The sequence below is a fragment of the Zea mays genome, chromosome 6 (genome assembly GCF_902167145.1).
Source record: "Zea mays cultivar B73 chromosome 6, Zm-B73-REFERENCE-NAM-5.0, whole genome shotgun sequence".
NCBI classification, from domain to species: Eukaryota; Viridiplantae; Streptophyta; class Magnoliopsida; order Poales; family Poaceae; genus Zea; species Zea mays.
Genome location: NC_050101.1, coordinates 734107 through 748429, shown reverse-complemented (window position 1 = coordinate 748429; position 14323 = coordinate 734107).

Below are 14323 nucleotides of genomic sequence, written 5' to 3'. Positions count from 1 at the left end.
ACTTGAGTGGACATAAACAACATCTAAGGATGCCATGAATAGACGGGATTATTGGAAACCAGGTATCACAAAAGGTCATTAGCTAGCCCAATAACGTCTTCATCCACTAGTTGTACTCTAATACCCTCTCGTGCGAATACAATGCCCACAATATCATAGAAACATCATTTGAGGTTTAAAAGGTGATCTATTGTTTTGAATTCTTTATATTCCAACTTTTTAGCAACTGTATGGTGGAAAAAGGTGTCTTACAACTTTAACCTATGTTTGGACAGTTCTCTCGTGCAATTTGGCTAAATTTTCCATAGTCTTTATTTTATTTTGAGAAATGATGTGGTATAATGATGTTTGGTGTTTTACTTGAGTGGACATAAACACAATCTAGGTATCCCTTGAATACACGGGATTATAGGAAACCAGGTATCACAAAAGGTCATTAGCTAGCCCAATAACGTCTTCATCCACTAGTTAAACTCTAATACCCTCTCGTGCGTATACAATGCCCTCAATATCATAGAAACACTATTTTTAGTTTCAAAGGTGATCTGTTGTATTGAATTCTTTATATTCCAAATTTTATCAACTGTATGGTGGAAAAAGGTGCCTTACAACCTTAACATATGTTTGGATAGTTCCCTCTCTCAATTTGGCTAAATTTTCTATGGTCTTTATTTTATTTTGAGAAACGATGTGGCAAATTGATGTGTGGTGTTTTACTTGAGTGGACATAAACACCATCTAGGTACGCCTTAAATAGAGGGTAGTATAGGAAACCTGGTATCACAAAAGGTCATTAGCTAGCCCAATAACGTCTTCATCCACTAGTTAAACTCTAATACCCTCTAGTGTGAATACAATGCCCACAATATCATAGAAACATCATTTGAGGTTTAAAAGGTGATTTATTGTTTTGAATTCTTTATATTCCAACTTTTTATCAACTGTATGGTGGAAAAAAGTTGCCTTACAACCTTAACCTATGTTTGGACAGTTCTCTCGTGCAATTTGGCTAAATTTCCCATGGTCTTTATTTTATTTTGAGAAACGATGTGGCAAATTGATGTGTGGTGCACCCACTAGTTGTACTCTAATACCCTCTTGTGTGAATACAATGCCCTCAATATCATAGAAACACTATTTTTAGTTTCAAAGGCATACCTAAATTGTGTTTATGTCCACTCAAGTAAAACACCACACATCAATATGACACATCATTTCTCAAAATAAAATAAAGACTATGGAAAATTTAGCCAAATTGAGAGAGAAAACTATCCAAACATATGTTAAGGTTGTAAGGCACCTTTTTCCACTGGGCTAGCTAATGACCTTTTGTGATACCTGGGCTAGCTAATGACCTTTTGTGATACCTGGTTTCCAATAATCCCGTCTATTCAAGGGATACCTAGATTATGTTTATGTCCACTCAAGTAAAACACCACACATCAATATGACACATCATTTCTCAAAATAAAATAAAGACTATGGAAAATTTAGCCAAATTGCGTGAGTGAACTGTCCAAACATAGGTTAAGGTTGTAAGACAACTTTTTTCCACCATATAGTTGCTAAAAAGTTGGAATATAAAGAATTCAAAACAATAGATCACCTTTTAAACCTCAAATGACGTTTCTATGATATTGTGGGCATTGTATTCACACTAAGGGGGAATTAGAGTACAACTAGTGGATGAAGACGTTATTGGGCTAGCTAATGACCTTTTGTGATACCTGGTTTGCAATAATCCCGTCTATTCATGGCATCCTTAGATGGTGTTTATGTCCACTCAAGTAAAACACCACACAAAAATAGTGTTTCTATGATATTGAGGGCATTGAATTCGCACGAGAGGGTATTAGAGTACAACTAGTGGATGAAGACGTTATTGGGCTAGCTAATGACCTTTTGTGATACCTGGTTTCCAATAATCCCGTCTATTCATGGCATCCTTAGATTGTGTTTATGTCCACTCATCAAGTAAAACACCACACATCAATATACCACATCATTTCTCAAAATAAAATAAAGACTATGTAAAATTTAGCCAAATTGCGTGAGTGAACTGTCCAAACATAGGTTAAGGTTGTAAGACAACTTTTTTCCACCATACAGTTGCTAAAAAGTTGGAATATAAAGAATTCAAAACAATAGATCACCTTTTAAACCTCAAATGACGTTTCTATGATATTGTGGGCATTGTATTCACACTAGAGGGTATTAGAGTACAACTAGTGGATGAAGACGTTATTGGGCTAGCTAATGACCTTTTGTGATACCTGGTTTCCAATAATCCCGTCTATTCATGGCATCCTTAGATGGTGTTTATGTCCACTCAAGAAAAACACCACACAAAAATAGGGTTTCTATGATATTGAGGGCATTGTATTCGCACGAGAGGGTATTAGAGTACAACTAGTGGATGAAGACGTTATTGGGCTAGCTAATGACCTTTTGTGATACCTGGTTTCCAATAATCCCGTCTATTCATGGCATCCTTAGATGGTGTTTATGTCCACTCAAATAAACACCACACAAAAATAGTGTTTCTATGATATTGAGGGCATTGTATTCGCACGAGAGGGTATTAGAGTACAACTAGTGGATGAAGACATTAGTGGGCTAGCTAATGACCTTTTGTGATAATATGTTAACTATAATCCCATCTAAAGACCATGGGAAATTTAGCCAAATTGCACGAGAGAACTGTCCAAACATAGGTTAAGGTTGTAAGACACCTTTTTCCACCATACAGTTGCTAAAAAGTTGGAATATAAAGAATTCAAAACAATAGATCACCTTTTAAACCTCAAATGACGTTTCTATGATATTGTGGGCATTGTATTCACACTAGAGGGTATTAGAGTACAACTAGTGGATGAAGACGTTATTGGGCTAGCTAATGACATTTTGTGATACCAGGTTTCCAATAATCCCCTCTATTCAAGGCATACCTAAATGGTGTTTATGTCCACTCAAGTAAAACATCACACAAAAATAGTGTTTCTATGATATTGAGGGCATTGTATTCGCACGAGAGGGTATTAGAGTACAACTAGTGGATGAAGACATTAGTGGGCTAGCTAATGAACTTTTCTAGCCCAATAACGTCTTCATCCACTAGTTATACTCTAATACCCTCTAGTGTGAATACAATGCCCATGGCATCCTTAGATTGTGTTTATGTCCACTCAAGTAAAACACCACACATCAATATACCACATCGTTTCTCAAAATAAAATAAAGACTATGGAAAAATTAGCCAAATTGCGTGAGTGAACTGTCCAAACATAGGTTAAGGTTGTAAGACAACTTTTTCCACCATACAGTTGCTAAAAAGTTGGAATATAAAGAATTCAAAACAATAGATCACCTTTTAAACCTCAAATGACGTTTCGTCTATTCATGGCATCCTTAGATGGTATTTATGTCCACTCATGTAAAACACCACACAAAAATAGTGTTTCTATGATATTGAGGGCATTGTATTCGCACGAGAGTGTATTAGAGTACATCTAGTGGATGAAGACGTTATTGGGCTAGCTAATGACCTTTTGTGATAACAGGTTTCCACCATACAGTTGCTAAAAAGTTGGAACATAAAGAATTCAAAACAATAGATCACCTTTTAAACCTCAAATGACGTTTCTATAATATTGTGGGCATTGTATTCACACTAGAGGGTATTAGAGTACAACTAGTGGATGAAGACGTTATTGGGCTAGCTAATGACCTTTTGTGATACCTGGTTTCCAATAATCCCGTCTATTCATGGCATCCTTAGACGGTGTTTATGTCCACTCAAGTAAAACACCACACAAAAATAGTGTTTCTATGATATTGAGGGCATTGTATTTGTACGAGAGGGTATTAGAGTACAACTAGTGGATGAAGACATTAGTGGGCTAGCTAATGACCTTTTGTGATAATATGTTAACTATAATCCCGTCTATTCATGGTATCCTTAGATTGTGTTTATGTCCACTCAAGTAAAATACCACACATCAATATACCACACATACGTAAACACGAATATAGACGGGTGTATGGTGGAAAATAATAGACACATCCCTCTATCCTTAGATGTCTTAGATGATTTTAACATAGAAAACCTATGTTATAAAGAATTCAATACAATAGATCACCTTTTACCCTCTATTCAAGGCATACCTAAATGGTGTTTATGTCCACTCAGGTAAAACATCACACATCAATATACCGCATTGTTTCTCAAAATAAAATAAAGACTATGGAAAATTTAGCCAAATTGCACGAGAGAACTGTCCATACATAGGTTAAGGTTGTAAGGCACCTTTTTCCACCATACAGTTGATAAAAAGTTGGAATATAAAGAATTCAATACAATAGATCACCTTTTAAACCTCAAATGACGTTTCTATGATCTTGTGGGCATTGTATTCACACTAGAGGGTATTAGAGTACAACTAGTGGATGAAGACGTTATTGGGCTAGCTAATGACCTTTTGTGATAATATGTTTCCAATAATCCCGTCTATTCATGGCATCCTTAGATTGTGTTTATGTCCACTCAAGTAAAACACCACACAAAAATAGTGTTTCTATGATATTGAGTGCATTGTATTCGCACGAGAGGGTATTAGAGTACAACTAGTGGATGAAGACGTTATTGGGCTAGCTAATGACCTTTTGTGATAACAGGTTTCCACCATACAGTTGCTAAAAAGTTGGAATATAAAGAATTCCAACTTTATAGCCTAAAAGATTATTTTATTTTATATCTATTTAATGTCCCGACACTTTTATAGGTTTCGGTTCATTTTCACCCGATCAACCTCGTCGATCGCAGCTCAAAGAGCGAGTGCAACAGTCTTTCTTTCTTACCTGGATAATGGAACATGCTCTAGAAGCCCGCTTTTAGAAGCTTTATCCGTCGTTCCAGCCCCTCTTGGGATAATGAATGTAGCGTAGGATATAAAAAGTGAGTTCTAGGCCCGATTCGTCTATAGAAAAAGGCTTGTCCTTTTAGAGCTCATTGGATAGGAGAGAAGAGTTTTCAAGGCATTTTTCAGGACATATTTATTTATTTACTCTTTTGCCTAAGCGCCCCCGAGAACTTTTAAGGGGACCAAGAGTTGCAAAAGATCGAGTAGAGCTTGGGAGAGTAGATTTCCAATCTGAAAAACCAGCATCTGCTTATGGTGCAAAATCCCATATTCGCTTTTCAGCTAACTAAGTAGACTGCCCGCGGATATATATGTTCTTTTCAGGGGTATATTGATGTGTGGTGTTTTACTTGAGTGGACATAAACACAATCTAAGTATGCCATGAATAGACAGGATTATAGTTAACATATTATCACAAAAGGTCTTTAGCTAGCCCACTAATGTCTTCATCCACTAGTTGTACTCTAATACCCTCTCGTGCGAATACAATGCCCTCAATATCATAGAAACACTATTTTTGTGTGGTGTTTTACTTGAGTGGACATAAACACCATCTAAGGATGCCATGAATAGACGGGATTATTGGAAACCTGGTATCACAAAAGGTCATTAGCTAGCCCAATAACGTCTTCATCCACTAGTTGTACTCTAATACCCTCTAGTGTGAATACAATGCCCACAATATCATAGAAACGTCATTTGAGGTTTAAAAGGTGATCTATTGTTTTGAATTCTTTATGTTCCAACTTTTTAGCAACTGTATGGTGGAAACCTGTTATCACAAAAGGTCATTAGCTAGCCCAATAACGTCTTCATCCACTAGTTGAACTCTAATACGCTCTCGTGCGAATACAATGCCCTCAAACCACATCGTTTCTCAAAATAAAATAAAGACTATGGAAAATTTAGCCAAATTGCGTGAGTGAACTGTCCAAACATAGGTTAAGGTTGTAAGACAACTTTTTTCCACCATACAGTTGCTAAAAAGTTGGAATATAAAGAATTCAAAACAATAGATCACCTTTCAAACCTCAAATGACGTTTCTATGATATTGTGGGCATTGTATTCACACTAGAGGGTGTTAGATTACAACTAGTGGATGAAGACGTTATTGGGCTAGCTAATGACCTTTTGTGATACCTGGTTTCCAATAATCCCGTCTATTCATGGCATCCTTAGATGGTGTTTATGTCCACTCAAGTAAAACACCACACAAAAATAGTGTTTCTATGATATTGAGGGCATTGTATTCGCACGAGAGGGTATTAGAGTACAACTAGTGGATGAAGACATTAGTGGGCTAGCTAATGACCTTTTGTGATAATATGTTAACTATAATCCCGTCTATTCATGGCATCCTTAGATTGTGTTTATGTCCACTCAAGTAAAACACCACACATCAATATACCACATCGTTTCTCAAAATAAAATAAAGACTATGGAAAATTTAGCCAAATTGCGTGAGTGAACTGTCCAAACATAGGTTAAGGTTGTAAGACAACTTTTTTCCAATAATCCCGTCTATTCATGGCATCCTTAGATGGTGTTTATGTCCACTCAAGTAAAATACCACACAAAAATAGTGTTTCTATGATATTGAGGGCATTGTATTCGCACGGGAGGGTATTAGAGTACATCTAGTGGATGAAGACATTAGTGGGCTAGCTAATGACCTTTTGTGATAATATGTTAACTATAATCTCGTCTATTCATGGCATCCTTAGATTGTGTGTTTATGTCCACTCAAGTAAAACACCACACATCAATATACCACATCGTTTCTCAAAATAAAATAAAGACTATGGAAAATTTAGCCAAATTGCGTGAGTGAACTGTCCAAACATAGGTTAAGGTTGTAAGACAACTTTTTTCCACCATACAGTTGCTAAAAAGTTGGAATATAAAGAATTCAAAACAATAGATCACCTTTTAAACCTCAAATGACGTTTCTATGATATTGTGGGCATTGTATTCACACTAGAAGGTATTAGAGTATAACTAGTGGATGAAGACGTTATTGGGCTAGCTAATGACCTTTTGTGATACCTGGTTTCCAATAATCCCGTCTATTCATGGCATCCTTAGATGGTGTTTATGTCCACTCAAGTAAAACACCACACAAAAATAGTGTTTCTATGATATTGAGGGCATTGTATTCGCACGAGAGGGTGTTAGAGTACAACTAGTGGATGAAGACATTAGTGGGCTAGCTAATGACCTTTTGTGATAATATGTTAACTATAATCCCGTCTATTCATGGCATCCTTAGATTGTGTTTATGTCCACTCAAGTAAAACACCACACATCAATATACCACATCGTTTCTCAAAATAAAATAAAGACTATGAAAAATTTAGCCAAATTGCGTGAGTGAACTATCCAAACATAGGTTAAGGTTGTAAGACAACTTTTTTCCACCATACAGTTGCTAAAAAGTTGGAATATAAAGAATTCAAAACAATAGATCACCTTTTAAACCTCAAATGACGTTTCTATGATATTGTGGGCATTGTATTCACACTAGAGGGTATTAGAGTACAACTAGTGGATGAAGACGTTATTGGGCTAGCTAATGACCTTTTGTGATACCTGGTTTCCAATAATCCCGTCTATTCATGGCATCCTTAGATGGTGTTTATGTCCACTCAAGTAAAACACCACACAAAAATAGTGTTTCTATGATATTGAGGGCATTGAATTCGCACGAGAGGGTATTAGAGTACAACTAGTGGATGAAGACATTAGTGGGCTAGCTAATGACCTTTTGTGATAATATGTTAACTATAATCCCGTCTATTCATGGCATCCTTAGATTGTGTTTATGTCCACTCAAGTAAAACACCACACATCAATATACCACATCGTTTCTCAAAATAAAATAAAGACTATGGAAAATTTAGCCAAATTGCGTGAGTGAACTGTCCAAACATAGGTTAAGGTTGTAAGACAACTTTTTTCCACCATACAGTTGCTAAAAAGATGGAATATAAAGAATTCAAAACAATAGATCACCTTTTAAACCTCAAATGACGTTTCTATGATATTGTGGGCATTGTATTCACACTAGAGGGTATTAGAGTATAACTAGTGGATGAAGACGTTATTGGGCTAGCTAATGACCTTTTGTGATACCAGGTTTCCTATAATCCCGTCTATTCATGGCATCCTTAGATGGTGTTTATGTCCACTCAAGTAAAACACCACACAAAAATAGTGTTTCTATGATATTGAGGGCATTGTATTCGCACGAGAGGGTATTAGAGTACAACTAGTGGATGAAGACGTTATTGGGCTAGCTAATGACCTTTTGTGATAACAGGTTTCCACCATACAGTTGCTAAAAAGTTGGAATATAAAGAATTCAAAACAATAGATCACCTTTTAAACCTCAAATGACGTTTCTATGATATTGTGGGCATTGTATTCACACTAGAGGGTATTAAAGTATAACTAGTGGATGAAGACGTTATTGGGCTAGCTAATGACCTTTTGTGATACCAGGTTTCCATTAATCCTCTCTATTCAAGGCATACCTAAATGGTGTTTATGTCCACTCAAGCAAAACATCGCACATCATTATACCACATCGTTTATCAAAATAAAATAAAGACCATGGGAAATTTAGCCAAATTGCACGAGAGAACTGTCCAAACATAGGTTAAGGTTGTAAGACACCTTTTTCCACCATACAGTTGCTAAAAAGTTGGAATATAAAGAATTCAAAACAATAGATCACCTTTTAAACCTCAAATGACGTTTCTATGATATTGTGGGCATTGTATTCACACTAGAGGGTATTAGAGTATAACTAGTGGATGAAGACGTTATTAGGCTAGCTAATGACCTTTTGTGATACCAGGTTTCCAATAATCCCCTCTATTCAAGGCATACCTAAATGGTGTTTATGTCCACTCAAGTAAAACATCGCACATCATTATACCACATCGTTTCTCAAAATAAAATAAAGACCATGGGAAATTTAGCCAAATTGCACGAGAGAACTGTCCAAACATAGGTTATGGTTGTAAGACACCTTTTTCCACCATACAGTTGCTAAAAAGTTGGAATATAAAGAATTCAAAACAATAGATCACCTTTTAAACCTCAAATGACGTTTCTATGATATTGTGGGCATTGTATTCACACTAGAGGGTATTAGAGTACAACTAGTGGATGAAGACATTATTGGGCTAGCTAATGACCTTTTGTGATACCTGGTTTCCAATAATCCCTTCTATTCATGGCATCCTTAGATGGTGTTTATGTCCACTCAAGTAAAACACCACACAAAAATAGTGTTTCTATGGTATTGAGGGCATTGTATTCGCATGAGAGGGTATTAGAGTACAACTAGTAGATGAAGACGTTATTGGGCTAGCTAATGACCTTTTGTGATAACAGGTTTCCACCATACAGTTGCTAAAAAGTTGGAATATAAAGAATTCAAAACAATAGATCACCTTTTAAACCTCAAATGACGTTTCTATGATATTGTGGGCATTGTATTCACACTAGAGGGTATTAGAGTATAACTAGTGGATGAAGACGTTATTGGGCTAGCTAATGACCTTTTGTGATACCAGGTTTCCAATAATCCCCTCTATTCAAGGCATACCTAAGTGGTGTTTATGTCCACTCAAGTAAAACATCGCACATCATTATACCACATCGTTTCTCAAAATAAAATAAAGACCATGGGGACATTAGTGGGCTAGCTAATGACGTTTCTATGATATTGAGGGAATTGTATTCACACTAGAGGGTATTAGAGTACAACTAGTGGATGAAGACGTTATTGGGCTAGCTAATGACCTTTTATGATACCAGGTTTCCAATAATCCCCTCTATTCAAGGCATACCTAAATGGTGTTTATGTCCACTCAAGTAAAACATCGCACATCATTATACCACATCGTTTCTCAAAATAAAATAAAGACCATGGGAAATTTAGCCAAATTGCACGAGAGAACTGTCCAAACATAGGTTAAGGTTGTAAGACACCTTTTTCTACCATACAATTGCTAAAAAGATGGAATATAAAGAATTCAAAACAATAGATCACCTTTTAAACCTCAAATGACGTTTCTATGATATTCTGGGCATTGTATTCACACTAGAGGGTATTAGAGTACAACTAGTGGATGAAGACGTTATTGGGCTAGCTAATGACCTTTTGTGATACCTGGTTTCCAATAATCCCGTCTATTCATGGCATCCTTAGATGGTGTTTATGTCCACTCAAGTAAAACACCACACAAAAATAGTGTTTCTATGATATTGAGGGTATTGTATTCGCACGAGAGGGTATTAGAGTACAACTAGTGGATGAAGACGTTATTGGGCTAGCTAATGACCTTTTGTGATACCTAGTTTTCAATAATCTCGTCTATTCATGGCATCCTTAGATGGTGTTTATGTCCACTCAAGTAAAACACCACACAAAAATAGTGTTTCTATGATATTGAGGACATTGTATTCGCACGAGAGGGTATTAGAGTACAACTAGTGGATGAAGACATTAGTGGGCTAGCTAGAATATAAAGAATTCAAAACAATAGATCACCTTTTAAACCTCAAATGACGTTTCTATGATATTGTTGGCATTGTATTCACACTAGAGGGTATTAGAGTACAACTAGTGGATGAAGACGTTATTGGGCTAGCTATTGACCTTTTGTGATACGTGGTTTCCAATAATCCCGTCTATTCATGGCATCCTTAGATGGTGTTTATGTCCACTCAAGTAAAACACCACACAAAAATAGTGTTTCTATGATATTGAGGGCATTGTATTCACACGAGAGGGTATTAGAGTACAACTAGTGGATGAAGACGTTATTGGGCTAGCTAATGACCTTTTGTGATACCTGGTTTCCAATAATCCTGTCTATTCAAGGCATCCTTAGATGGTGTTTATGTCCACTCAAGTAAAACACCACACAAAAATAGTGTTTCTATGATATTGAGGGCATTGTATTTGCACGAGAGGGTATTAGAGTACAACTAGTGGATGAAGACGTTATTGGGCTAGCTAATGACCTTTTGTGATACCTGGTTTCCAATAATCCCGTCTATTCATGGCATCCTTAGGTGGTGTTTATGTCCACTCAAGTAAAACACCACACAAAAATAGTGTTTCTATGATATTGAGGGCATTGTATTCGCACGAGAGGGTATTAGAGTACAACTAGTGGATGAAGACGTTAGTGGGCTACCTAATGACCTTTTGTGATACCTGGTTTCCAATAATCCCGTCTATTCATGGCATCCTTAGATGGTGTTTATGTCCACTCAAGTAAAACACCACACAAAAATAGTGTTTCTATGATATTGAGGGCATTGTATTCTCACTAGAGGGTATTAGAGTACAACTATTGGATGAAGACGTTATTGGGCTAGCTAATGACCTTTTGTGATACCTGGTTTCCAATAATCCCGTCTATTCATGACATCCTTAGATGGTGTTTATGTCCACTCAAGTAAAACACCACACAAAAATAGTGTTTCTATGATATTGAGGGCATTGTATTCGCACGAGAGGGTATTAGAGTACAACTAGTGGATGAAGACGTTATTGGGCTAGTTAATGACCTTTTGTGATAACAGGTTTCCACCATACAGTTGCTAAAAAGTTGGAATATAAAGAATTCAAAACAATAGATCACCTTTTAAACCTCAAATGACGTTTCTATGATATTGTGGGCATTGTATTCACACTAGAGGGTATTAGAGTACAACTAGTGGATGAAGACGTTATTGGGCTAGCTAATGACCTTTTGTGATACCTAGTTTCCAATAATCTCGTCTATTCATGGCATCCTTAGATGGTGTTTATGTCCACTCAAGTAAAACACCACACAAAAATTGTGTTTCTATGATATTGAGGGCATTGTATTCGCACGAGAGGGTATTAGAGTACAACTAGTGGATGAAGAAATTAGTGGGCTAGCTAATGACCTTTTGTGATAATATGTTAACTATAATCCTGTCTATTCATGGCATCCTTATATTGCGTTTATGTCCACTCAAGTAAAACACCACACATCAATATACCACATCGTTTCTCAAAATAAAATAAAGACTATGGAAAATTTAGCCAAATTGCGTGAGTGAACTGTCCAAACATAGGTTAAGGTTGTAAGACAACTTTTTGCCACCATACAGTTGCTAAAAAGTTGGAATATAAAGAATTCAAAACAATAGATCACCTTTTAAACCTCAAATGACGTTTCTATGATATTGTGGGCATTGTATTCACAATAGAGGGTATTAGAGTATAACTAGTGGATGAAGACGTTATTGGGCTAGCTAATGACCTTTTGTGATACCAGGTTTCCAATAATCCCCTCTATTCAAGGCATACCTAAATGGTGTTTATGTCCACTCAAGTAAAACACCACACATCAATATACCACATCGTTTCTCAAAATAAAATAAAGACTATGGAAAATTTAGCCAAACTGCGTGAGTGAACTGTCCAAACATAGGTTAAGGTTGTAAGACAACTTTTTTCCACCATACAGTTGCTAAAAAGTTGGAATATAAAGAATTCAAAACAATAGATCACCTTTTAAACCTCAAATGACGTTTCTATGATATTGTTGGCATTGTATTCACACTAGAGGGTATTAGAGTATAACTAGTGGATGAAGACGTTATTGGGCTAGCTAATGACCTTTTGTGATACCAGGTTTCCAATAATCCCCTCTCGTGCGAATACAATGCCCTCAATATCATAGAAACACTATTTTTGTGTGGTGTTTTACTTGGGTGGACATAAACACCATCTAAGGATGCCATGAATAGACGGGATTATTGGAAACCAGGTATCACAAAAGGTCATTAGCTAGCCCAATAACGTCTTCATCCACTAGTTGTACTCTAATACCCTCTAGTGTGAATACAATGCCCTCAATATCATAGAAACACTATTTTTGTTTGGTGTTTTACTTGAGTGGACATAAACACCATCTAAGGATGCCATGAATAGACGGGATTATTGGAAACCAGGTATCACAAAAGGTCATTAGCTAGCCCAATAACGTCTTCATCCACTGTCCACTCAAGTAAAAAACCACACAAAAATAATGTTTCTATGATATTGAGGGCATTGTATTCGCACGAGAGGGTATTAGAGTACAACTAGTGGATGAAGACATTAGTGGGCTAGCTAATGACCTTTTGTGATAATATGTTAACTATAATCCCGTCTATTCATGGCATCCTTAGATTGTGTTTATGTCCACTCAAGTAAAACACCACACATCAATATACCACATCGTTTCTCAAAATAAAATAAAGACTATGGAAAATTTAGCCAAATTGCGTGAGTGAACTGTCCAAACATAGGTTAAGGTTGTAAGACAACTTTTTTCCACCATACAGTTGCTAAAAAGTTGGAATATAAAGAATTCAAAACAATAGATCACCTTTTAAACCTCAAATGACGTTTCTCTGATATTGTGGGCATTGTATTCACACTAGAGGGTATTAGAGTACAACTAGTGGATGAAGACGTTATTGGGCTAGCTAATGACCTTTTGTGATACCTGGTTTCCAATAATCCCGTCTATTCATGGCATCCTTAGATGGTGTTTATGTCCACTCAAGTAAAACACCACACAAAAATAGTGTTTCTATGATATTGAGGGCATTGTATTCGCACGAGAGGGTATTAGAGTACAACTAGTGGATGAAGACATTAGTGGGCTAGCTAATGACCTTTTGTGATAATATGTTAACTATAATCCCGTCTATTCATGGCATCCTTAGATTGTGTTTATGTCCACTCAAGTAAAACACCACACATCAATATACCACATCGTTTCTCAAAATAAAATAAAGACTATGGAAAATTTAGCCAAATTGCGTGAGTGAACTGTCCAAACATAGGTTAAGGTTGTAAGACAACTTTTTTCCACCATACAGTTGCTAAAAAGTTGGAATATAAAGAATTCAAAACAATAGATCACCTTTTAAACCTCAAATGACGTTTCTATGATATTAAGGGCATTGTATTCACACTAGAGGGTATTAGAGTACAACTAGTGGATGAAGACGTTATTGGGCTAGCTAATGACCTTTTGTGATAACAGGTTTCCACCATACAGTTGCTAAAAAGTTGGAATATAAAGAATTCAAAACAATAGATCACCTTTTAAACCTCAAATGACGTTTCTATGATATTGTGGGCATTGTATTCACACTAGAGGGTATTAGAGTACAACTAGTGGATGAAGACGTTATTGGGCTTGATCTATTGTTTTGAATTCTTTATATTCCAACTTTTTAGCAACTGTATGGTGGAAAAAGGTGTCTTACAACCTTAACCTATGTTTGGACAGTTCTCTCGTGCAATTTGGCTAAATTTTCCATAGTCTTTATTTTATTTTGAGAAATGAT